This window comes from Triturus cristatus, chromosome 4_1 (assembly GCF_964204655.1).
Source record: "Triturus cristatus chromosome 4_1, aTriCri1.1, whole genome shotgun sequence".
In the NCBI taxonomy this organism is placed as follows: domain Eukaryota; kingdom Metazoa; phylum Chordata; class Amphibia; order Caudata; family Salamandridae; genus Triturus; species Triturus cristatus.
Window position 1 is genome coordinate 332,914,248 of NC_140585.1, and position 11,745 is coordinate 332,925,992.

Below are 11,745 nucleotides of genomic sequence, written 5' to 3' on the forward strand. Positions count from 1 at the left end.
GCTCACCCCAAGTGCGCAGTCCCACATGCACACATGTCAAAGGAGTCAAGGGCATGCCTGGCACACATTGCACCCTCACACAGTACACATGTACACATCTCATCATACATCTGGTGCCTTCTCCACTCAGGAGGCATGTTCCACATCACAGCCTGTGACACCTGTGCCCCACACATGTGGTAATGCACAGACGATGCCTTGGTGTCCATTCCTGGACAAGTATGTCCATCCATGGACAAGTATGTCCGCCCTATTCCGACATGTGTGTCGCCTATCACCACAGTGATGTGTAAAATCCGCCGTACTGCTGCTGAGAGGGCCTGTGCATGTTCCCAAATCACTGTGGGAGTGCTGCCGTATGTGTACCCATCGTGATGGCGAGCGTAGATGCGAGTGTACGGTCCGTACCACTACGGGTACGCATACGCGTGCAGACCCATAGTGATAGAGAGCGTAGATGCGAGTGTACGGCCCTATCACTATGGGTCTGCACGCGTATGCGTACCCGTAGTGTTACGGACCGTACACTCGCATCTACGCTCACTATCACTACGGGTACGCATACGCGTGCAGACCCATAGTGATAGAGAGCGTAGATGCGAGTGTACGGCCCTATCACTATGGGTCTGCACGCGTATGCGTACCCGTAGTGTTACGGACCGTACACTCGCATCTACGCTCACTATCACTACGGGTACGCATACGCGTGCAGACCCATAGTGATAGAGAGCGTAGATGCGAGTGTACGGCCCTATCACTATGGGTCTGCACGCGTATGCGTACCCGTAGTGTTACGGACCGTACACTCGCATCTACGCTCACTATCACTATGGGTCTGCACGCGTATGCGTACCCGTAGTGGTACGGACCGTACACTCGCATCTACGCTCACTATCACTATGGGTCTGCACGCGTATGCGTACCCGTAGTGGTACGGACCGTACACTCGCATCTACGCTCACTATCACTATGGGTCTGCACGCGTATGCGTACCCGTAGTGGTACGGACCGTACACTCGCATCTACGCTCACTATCACTATGGGTCTGCACGCGTATGCGTACCCGTAGTGGTACGGACCGTACACTCGCATCTACGCTCACTATCACTATGGGTCTGCACGCGTATGCGTACCCGTAGTGGTACGGACCGTACACTCGCATCTACGCTCACTATCACTATGGGTCTGCACGCGTATGCGTACCCGTAGTGATAGTGAGCGTAGATGCGAGTGTTCGGTCCGTACCACTACGGGTACGCATACGCGTGCAGACCAAAAGTGATGGAGAGCGTAGGCATGCATGTACGGGCCGTTGCCATGCATTTGGGGTGCCCTAGGGCCCCCACACGCACCGTACCTGTGTGTGATGCTCCAAATTACATAGGGGACAAGTATTAAGGCCTACATGCATGCTGGTTGTCATGGAGACCAAGTTCAAAATTCGAAATTGTTCTGGAAGGTGCACAGCAGAAGTCAGTTGGGATTTGTCTACTTTGTTGCAATGTGTTTGTGGGGCTGACATCATGCAGGAGAATGAAACCGATAGAGAACACACAGACTGCTAGGTTTGAAGGGATTGGTGGAAACATAGGATGCAAATGTGAGTGACCAATCTCTCTGTACTCCTGTGCATGAGACTGGGCAGAAGGGCACATATAAGGCAGCCAGGTCCCATGAGGGAGCACTTGCCTGCACATCTTTGCATTCGTCGACCCAGCTGCTGCTACTGATTCCCTGGAACCATGTCAAGGGCTGTGGAGAGGACACAGCCATTCACCCTGGAGGAGAACATGGCTCTGCTGGATGTGATCCTCCCACAGTACTCCATGCTGTATGGGCGACCAGGTTATCAGGTGAGTGCATAGGCCACTGCCACAGACTGTCCCTATGTGGTGACTGTGACTTCTGCCATTGCGTCCAGGTGTAACACACATGCCATGTACTGTCGGGGGGGTCCCAGGGGGGGGGGTGCCTGATGTCTCCCAGCAGTGCCCTGAGACAGGAGGGGTGGGGGCCTATCACTCACAGCAGTGCCCTGAGCCAGGAGGGGTGTGTGCAGAGTCCTCCCAGCAGTGCCCTGAGACAGGAGGGGTGTGTGCAGAGTCCTCCCAGCAGTGCCCTGAGCCAGGAGGGGTGGGTGTGATGCACAGTGTGAGCCTAGATCATTGATTGTGACATTGCCATCATTCCACCTGTGTACCCACTGTGGCACGTAGTGCTTTTCCCCTCACCAGGGGATGATGTCCCTATGACAAAGGTGCAATGTGTTGGCTGCATGACATGCCTTGTTGTTACCAGCTAATTTGTACCCATATGTCTCTCTGTGACATGTGGCTGGTGTATTGATGTGGTGTCACTTGTTCCTCCTCACAGGTAGGCGCCACTGCCAAGGAGCAGATCTGGCTGACCGCCGTCAGTGCCGTGAGGGGTGTGGATGGTCGGAGGCGGCGCCTGGCCCAGGTGAGGAAACGCTGGCAGGATATCCGGTGCTGGACGCGGAGGATTGCACGGCTCCTGCTGGGGGACTCACCTGAGAGCCACAAGAACCGCGGCCGCCGCCGTCTGAGCCACCTCCACAGGCGTGTGCTGCCGGTGGTCTTTCCAGACCTTGAGAGGCGCTTACAGGCGATGCAGCAGCCGGAAGGGGGTAGGTACATGTGTGTTTGTTGTGTGTCACCGGCATTTGTAAGGGCACAGTAGCATGAATCCACTGGCAGGGTTTAAAGGTGCTGTGCAGATCCTGTTTGCCCCAGTATAGCGCTGTGCCCCTGCCACCCTTCCCCTCCTTGCAATGTGTTCCCTGGTCTGTGTGTAGTCACTCCTTCACAGGGTAATGTAGGCTGGCGCTTTGTCCACGGGAACAATGTCTGTAGCATCATGTGTGGGGGTGGTGTGTAACAGGTTGTGGGACCTTGCCTGTGCACTGTCAAGTTCACTGCATGTGGGTTCCATGTCAGTTGGCACTGATGCTGACTCCAGACATGGGAGTTGGTCTCTCATGTGTCATGCCTTACAGCGCGCATGTCCTATGTAGTGGCCTGTGACATGATGTGCATGACTGTGCGATACACATAGTGCAGGGATGGTGACGTGTGTTGCTGTCATTACCATTCAGTAGCATGTAGTTGCGTGCCCACTACTGTCCCCTGGGGCACCTTTTCCTCAGTGGTGTATGTGTCATCATGAACGTGGCCACTGTCAGTGTCTACAGCGTAAGTTGTGCTCTGTGCCATTGTCCCCTGTCACCATGTATATAGACGTGCTAATTTGTACAGGTGTCCACTGTGCAGCCTGACCTGATTGTCCTTCTTCATACTCACAGTTGCCAGTGCCTGTGTGTCTTGTTATACTCATCTGAGGATGGGCACTGGTACCTCATTATTTGTACAGGCGCACCTTGGCTGTTTGGCGTCCAATCTTGCTTTTTGCCTGCCCCTGTGTGTATCACCCAGACCATGAGATGTTGGTGCCACCTGTGTCTCCACAATTTGCCTCGTGTAGGGTCTTGTTGGGGCGGGCAATGCCTATGTGTTAAATCCTGATTACCACTTGCTGGGTCTGGGCAGTGTGTAATGTGCCTGGACACACACGCAATGTGCAGTGACCGAGTCATGTTGTGCATGTTTTCAGCATTACCTATGCAGCATGTGTCTCAAGTTCATGGATATGGTCCCTGGTCATCGGTATTTTCGCCAACGCTGTGTGGTGCAGATGCAGTGCTGGATTGTCCCCAGGACCTGGGTGCTATGTCAGACTCCTTTTCCTGTGTTTAGCTATTGTCTCATGCTCTCCATGGTATTTCAGTGGCATGGTGGCTCAACCAACTGTGTGTTTCATGCCCTACATCGGTACCCTGTTCAGTAGATGTTAGGGATCTTCCTTTTCAGGCCATGCAATGTTACCTATGTAGATTGGACTCATGTGACAGATGTGTACAGGTGTCTGAATAATTTCTGTCTCTCCACCCTGCCCACAGCATCGTCGGGGGACACAGAGGGAGACATGGACACAGACCAGGCGGAGGGACCGAGCACCAGTGCCAGCCGTGACATCGGGTCTGGCACATCGAGTGGGACAGAGGCGGAGGAGAGTGTGGCCGAGGACCTGTCGACTGGCACATCAGACTACGAAGCTGACAGGTCCGGGGACGATGTCGCCGAGTGGGCGGAGGCTGCACCAGCAGCTGACAGCGGAACAACACCTCGCACCACCCCCTCAGTTTCCACCAGCCGCCTCCCACTTGCTCGTGTCCCTTCCCAGCGTGCCCGGTCACAGCATGTCTCCTTCCTGCCAGGCACCGCGCCCCCTGCCCCTGTCTCCACTGCTGCCGCCAATGCAGAGTCTGTGGACATCCAGCGGCAACTGCAGGTTGGTCAGGCTGCGATCCTTAATGTCCTCCAGGCCCACGGCAAAACCCTCACCAACATCGAGGCTTTCTTGGAGGGCATTCATTCATCGCAGGCTGACCAACGCAACTTGCTGTGGTCCATCGACTCCACACTGACTGCAGCAGTGGGTCTCCTGCAGCGCGACCTCCCCCCACCTACCCCTGCCCCATCCACACTTCCCACTCCCATGCCTGTCACACGTACACCCAGACGTCGGCATGCACCCACATCAACGGACACGGGCACCACACCAGCAGGGAAGGTCCACCGCACTCCTCCTGACACGCACACACAGGGTGAGGTAGGCACACCCACTGGGTCGGGGGGCAAACGTGTGACACGCAGCCATAGTGGGAGTCCGCATTCCACCCAGTCCACTCCCTCCAAATCCCCTCCCCTCAGCTCTCCTGGCCACATCTCCCCCAAGGACTCCTTCATGGCCGCTCTGTCCCTGAGCCCCACAGTTACACCACCACGCAAGCGGTCACGGAGGTCCCCGGTCAGGGTGGTTGAGTCTCCCCCCCTGTCTCCACCCTCCCCCGGTGGCGCTGCGACCCATCCCTCTGACCCCCCCCCCCTCCTTGGGGCCTGAGGTCCCTTCGGGTGCAGGGGACTCCCTGGAGGACCTTGCAAAGGTGTGTAGTGCCATCCTGGCCTCCGCCTTTGGTACTGACCCACCCCCTGTGGTGGACTCCTCCATCCCTGCACCCACAACGCCGCCCCTTTGCCCTGATGTCCCTGCGGTGCCTGTTGCTCCCCCCCCCCTGATGCCCTCACCAGTGTGGAAGACGATGCCATTTGACTGTGCAGGCAAGGTAGGGGACACGCATCCCACTGTGTCCCCCATCCAGCTGAGAATCATTGACTGCCCTATGGGCTTTGTGAAGATTGAACTGCCTGCGATCCACGGACATTGTGCTCCTGCTGAATAAAGCTTAATTTTGTTTTCATTATCACACTACTGCTATGCTGGTATTGGTGTTGGTGGGGCTGCTACATGGTTTTGGGTGGTGTGTAAGGGTTTGGGTGTGTGGGATATGTAGTAGTGTACTGCTCATTGGTGGGACCCTGTGATCTGTGTGCCATCACAAGGTGTTGGCTAACTTTCTTTGTTCATGTAGGCAGTTACTGCATGGTGCACTTGTCCAAGGGTGTATTCCTTCCTCTGTGTACCCAGCTTTCTTCCCTGCAGGGTGTTCCCAATGTTTAGCGCAGAGCTGTGTCTACATGAGCTGTGTGTGTGACGGAGCCCTTCTACTTTGGCCATGCATGCAGGGCCATGTCTCCACCTGCGACAATCGTGGCATCCTTGGTGATCACTGTACTTGTGTGTGGAGTCTGTTGACATGAGTTCATGGGGACATGTTCCCTTGTAGCCAGTATGCATGTGGATAATTCTGGCCTCACACACATGTGTTACACCCCTCCAGTCTCAGGGCACTGCTGGGAGTGATGGGCACCCACCCCTCCTGTCTCAGGGCACTGCTGGGAGGACTCCACACCCACCCCTCCTGTCTCAGGGCACTGCTGGGAGGACTCCACACCCACCCCTCCTGTCTCAGGGCACTGCTGGGAGGACTCTGCACACACCCCTCCTGTCTCTGGGCACTGCTGGGAGTGATGGGCACCCACCCCTCCTGTCTCAGGGCACTGCTGGGAGGACTCCACACCCACCCCTCCTGTCTCAGGGCACTGCTGGGAGGACTCTGCACACACCCCTCCTGTCTCTGGGCACTGCTGGGAGTTATGGGCACCCACCCCTCCTGTCTCAGGGCACTGCTGGGAGGACTCCACACCCACCCCTCCTGTCTCAGGGCACTGCTGGGAGGACTCTGCACACACCCCTCCTGTCTCTGGGCACTGCTGGGAGGACTCTGCTCCCACCCCTCCTGTCTCAGGGCACTGCTGGGAGGACTCTGCACCCACCCCTCCTGTCTCAGGGCACTGCTGGGAGGACTCTGCACCCACCCCTCCTGTGTCAGGGCACTGCTGGGAGGACTCCACACCCACCCCTCCTGTCTCAGGGCACTGCTGGGAGGACTCTGCACACACCCCTCCTGTCTCTGGGCACTGCTGGGAGTGATAGGCACCCACCCCTCCTGTCTCAGGGCACTGCTGGGAGGACTCTGCACCCACCCCTCCTGTGTCTGGGCACTGCTGGGAGGACTCTGCACCCACCCCTCCTGTGTCTGGGCACTGCTGGGAGGACTCCACACCCACCCCTCCTGTGTCTGGGCACTGCTGGGAGGACTCTGCACCCACCCCTCCTGTCTCAGGGCACTGCTGGGAGGACTCCACACCCACCCCTCCTGTGTCAGGGCACTGCTGGGAGGACTCCACACCCACCCCTCCTGTCTCTGGGCACTGCTGGGAGTGATAGGCACCCACCCCTCCTGTCTCAGGGCACTGCTGGGAGGACTCTGCACCCACCCCTCCTGTCTTAGGGCACTGCTGGGAGGACTCCACACCCACCACTCCTGTCTCAGGGCACTGCTGGGTGGACTCTGCACACACACCTCCGATTTCTGGATATGTGCGCTTGGCACATACACGGTGGGGGTACGCACACTGCATTCGAGGTGAGGGTACGAGTCTACTGACACTGGTGTGGTGGGGGTACGCTCCGTACGTCCGCGGGTGTGGGTACGGGTCGTACTTACACTGTTGGGCAGGGGGGTACGCTCCTTGCATTCGCGGGTGGGGGTACGGGTCGTACTTACACTGTTGGGCTGGGGGTACGCTCCGTACGTCCACGGGTGGGGGTACGGGTCGTTCTTACACTGTTGGGCAGGGGGGTACGCTCCTTGCATTCGCGGGTGGGGGTACGGGTCGTACTTACACTGTTGGGCAGGGGGGTACGCTCCTTGCATTCGCGGGTGGGGGTACGGGTCGTACTTACACTGTTGGGCAGGGGGGTACGCTCCTTGCATTCGCGGGTGGGGGTACGGGTCGTACTTACACTGTTGGGCTGGGGGGTACGCTCCTTGCATTCGTGGGTGGGGGTTCGAGTCGTACTTACACTGTTGGCATGGGGGGTACGCTCCGTACGTCCACGGGTGGGGGTACGGGTCGTTCTTACACTGTTGGCATGGGGGGTACGCTCCTTGCATTCGCGGGTGGGGGTACGGGTCGTACTTACACTGTTGGGCAGGGGGGTACGCTCCTTGCATTCGCGGGTGGGGGTACGGGTCGTACTTACACTGTTGGGCAGGGGGGTACGCTCCTTGCATTCGCGGGTGGGGGTACGGGTCGTACTTACACTGTTGGGCTGGGGGGTACGCTCCTTGCATTCGCGGGTGGGGGTACGGGTCGTACTTACACTGTTGGGCTGGGGGGTACGCTCCTTGCATTCGTGGGTGGGGGTTCGAGTCGTACTTACACTGTTGGCATGGGGGGTACGCTCCGTACGTCCGCGGGTGGGGGTACGGGTCGTTCTTACACTGTTGGCATGGGGGGTACGCTCCATGCATACGCGGGTGGGGGTACGGGTCGTACTTACACTGTTGGGCAGGGGGGTACGCTCCTTGCATTCGCGGGTGGGGGTACGGGTCGTACTTACACTGTTGGGCTGGGGGGTACGCTCCTTGCATTCGTGGGTGGGGGTTCGAGTCGTACTTACACTGTTGGCATGGGGGGTACGCTCCGTACGTCCGCGGGTGGGGGTACGGGTCGTACTTACACTGTTGGGCTGGGGGGTACGCTCCTTGCATTCGTGGGTGGGGGTTCGAGTCGTACTTACACTGTTGGCATGGGGGTACGCTCCATGCATACGCGGGTGGGGGTACGGGTCGTACTTTCACTGTTGGGGTGGGGGGTACGCTCCTTGCATACGGGGTGGGGGTAGGGTCCGTACATATCCGTCCCCACGCTATGTGATGTTTGTGCGGCCCGTACCCAGGCCTTTGCCACGTGGGTGCGATCCGTCCCGCCATTGTTGGGGTGACGTGTGTGGGCGTGGTCCGACTCGTACCCACGCTCTTCAGGCGTGGGTACGGGACGTACCTGTCTGGTTGTGTTGCCGGTTCGCGTGGTGACGGACTTCCGTTGTGGCGGTCGCTGGCTTATCAGGACACGTCCCCACCCCCTCGTGGTGACCAGGGCATGGGAGTCAGGTATGTCCAGGCCATGTGTAGTGTGTCACTCATGTGGTTGTTTTGTGGCCTGCCCTGGTGGTGCCACCCCCACCCCACCCCACTTTCCCCCCTCCCTTAGTTATTCTGACCTTCTGCGGCGTCTGCGTCGTAACCTGTAGAGGAGGTGGACTGCTATGAGGGCAGGGATGACTCGTAGGTTCGGGTCCATGTCTGTCCGTCACGTACTGGTCCTCCTTGTTCGCGGCGTCGTCTGTCCGTCGCGTACTGGTGGTCCTTGTTCGCGTCGTCCTGATTTCCCGGCAGTTTTTGGCTGCCGCAAAATATTCACCGTGCGGGGTGACGTCGGTGCGAATCGTGATTCCTGGGTCGTGAATGGCTGGCTGCGTGCGTCCCGACGTCAGGTCGGCGCTTTCCCGGATCGCATTGGTAGGTGTTTTTTGTTCGGTCGGGCTTTTTTACGAATCGTACGGTAATGGTGTACCCGTGCGAATCGTAATTCCTTGTTTGTAAAATTTGACGACCGGGTACGCGTCGGGCGGAGATTATGCTCCGTCCGACGGTTCGTACCCGGTTTTTACCGGATCGTGATCGCCACCTTTGTCTTTAGTAAATGTCCACATAGTGCTTCTCTCAACACCATAGGCACTAAAGCTTTAGTCACACAGAAGATTGCATGTGATTGTGACTGTTAGGGTGTCATGAATTGAGAGCAGGCAAAATCTAAACTACGTCAAAGTCTTGCTGATTCTTTTGGCCAGAACTATCTTTGCCACAGTGCTCAATGGAACTCCATTAATTTCTTAGACTACTGCCCATTTAAAGTTTTAGTGAAGGGTCAAAAAGAGAATACAACTGTTTATTTCAAAAGTGTTTGGGTTTCTTTGGTGCAAACCTAGAGATGGGCCTAGAACACTTTAGTAACAAGCATTGGCATAGCCAATAGGTCTTGCCTTTGGGACCTTATAAGTGTTTAGCCATGCAACAGTTGATGTTGTTGCACCAAGGATATTGTGCAGAATAACTAAATACTTATAAGGTCCCAAAAGCGAGACCTATTGGCTATGCCAATGCTTGTTTTGTTTATTTTTGACTGTCCCTTTGAGACCACAATATCCTAGTAAAGTTGTAATGTAACAAATAGAAGCTACTGCACCAGTCTCAAAAGCTCAGTGGAAAACTACTCGTGATATTTTCTCCGCACAAATGCAGCGCTGCGAGTTGGTGCGCATATTGCCAAGGGGCTCCCGGATGTACACAAAGAGAGAGAGAGTACAGCATACAAGGAAACATAGAACTCCTGAAAGTACAAGTTGGAGACGAAAATGCACTCAAAACAACTTTATATGAAATAAGGTACAACACACAGAGCGACAAAAGCACCTATTACTCCAACCTAGGCTACAATCACTCTCCCGCCTACCCCGTACCAACACCACCTCTGGCTCTATCAGCCGACACCATCAGCTTACATCAATGCCACACTCCCCTTGCAATCAAACTCATAACAAATTGTGAACTCTCTCCCTACTCAGGAGATTTACCCCTCAAAGTTCAGCCCAGTTCATAGGTCTTGGTTATCACTCTCATTGATACAGCTACCTCTGTCCTTACTGGTATTCCAACCTTTACTCTTACCCAAGTATGCGATAGATTGGAAATATTAGGACATCAGCATTTCGTGTTAAGAGAAGAGCTCTCACAAGGGGAGAATATAGGGCATTTGGTCCCGGGGTCAGTGCTTTTCACGACCTGTTCTCCTTTAACAAGATGTATTTATAGATTTTTAATTGCAAGCATGCCTACCATCTTCTGTAATAATAAGTCAGCTTGCATGATCAGACCAGTAGATAGTATTAGATGTCATGTTTTCTCTTTACATTTCCTGAAGTACATTATTTTAATATTTAGGAACAGGTGCTGCTTATTGCACCTGCTCAAAGTGGAAGAAGCTTCCATAGAGCTCTGCAATTATTTTTCGCGCTAGACCTCGCATTAACTTCTGACAAGCCTGGTTAAAACCAATCCATCGGCTACTGCCAGCAGTCAATCCGACCTATAAATGTTCCATCTACTCATGAATGTACCAGTGGCATTGTGTACATAGTACTTGAAACATTTGCATATAATACGATTGTTTCTTCCAGAATCTCCTTGGGCTACCATTGCCAGCACCACCATCTGCTCTACTTTGAGTATTGGAATACTCTCTTCAGTGGTAAAGAAAAGAAGTATTTACAACTTAGAAACGAGGGTTTTCACTGTTGTATTTAGAGATTTTCACAATGCCATTTTGGGGGGCATCCCTAAAAAAAAGTCTATTTAGAATGGTGGAATGTTTATCATCCAATGTGGATATTGGAGATGCACTCCCAAAGTGTTGATATGATGCAGAGGCCAAATACCTTGTGCTAGGGGCGTTTCTCAGCATTTTAGGGACACATACCCTCACCTTGGCTATCTCATAATGTGAATACCTTTAACCACTTCTTCTACCCGTTTGCTTTTCATCTTCATACCCTTGCTCTTAAGATGATGCCCATCTGTGATGATGTTTGTCTTCCGTCATCTGTCAAGAAAGAAGGTGAATAATCACCAGCCACCTGCCCCTTGGTTTTCCGAGAGGTTAAAAGTAGAGAAAAGCAAATCCAATCGTCAGAGAGACGCTGGAGAAAGAACTACGCTCCAGACGCCAAACAAGCCTATAAAAAGGCAAAAAGAGATTACCATTCACTCTGTAAAGTTGCATGTGCAGAGCATGTGACTTTTACCATTTTCAAGGCACAGAATAACTCCAAGACGTTGTTTAAGCTTCTCAAAGAACTGTCTGGTGCGACATGCCAACCCCAATCCCCGGATCTTACTGAATTACAATGTGAAAATCTTGCTATGTTCTTTCTCAGTAAAGTTGAAAAAATATACTCCACACTTAATGAGTCCAAGCCTATCAATGCCACACAGCAAACCACAAATCCTTTTCAGTTAATTAGAAGTACGGAACTGCAGGTCTGTGTGCCCTCTACACCTATCAACAATCTAGAAACTTGGGTGCCCCTGGGGAGTAACTCTTTCAGGCGGATTCTGGACAGCCTTAGATATGGTTCTCCCAGGGACCCTATCCCCATCACTGTGCTTCAGAAACTCGAACAGTCCTCCCTGTTGTTAATTATGGAGTTGCTCAATGCCTCCTTAAAGGAAGCAATGGTTCCATCTGCATGGAAGCACGCAATGGTTCTCCCACTTCTAAAAAAAGTTAATGCAGACCC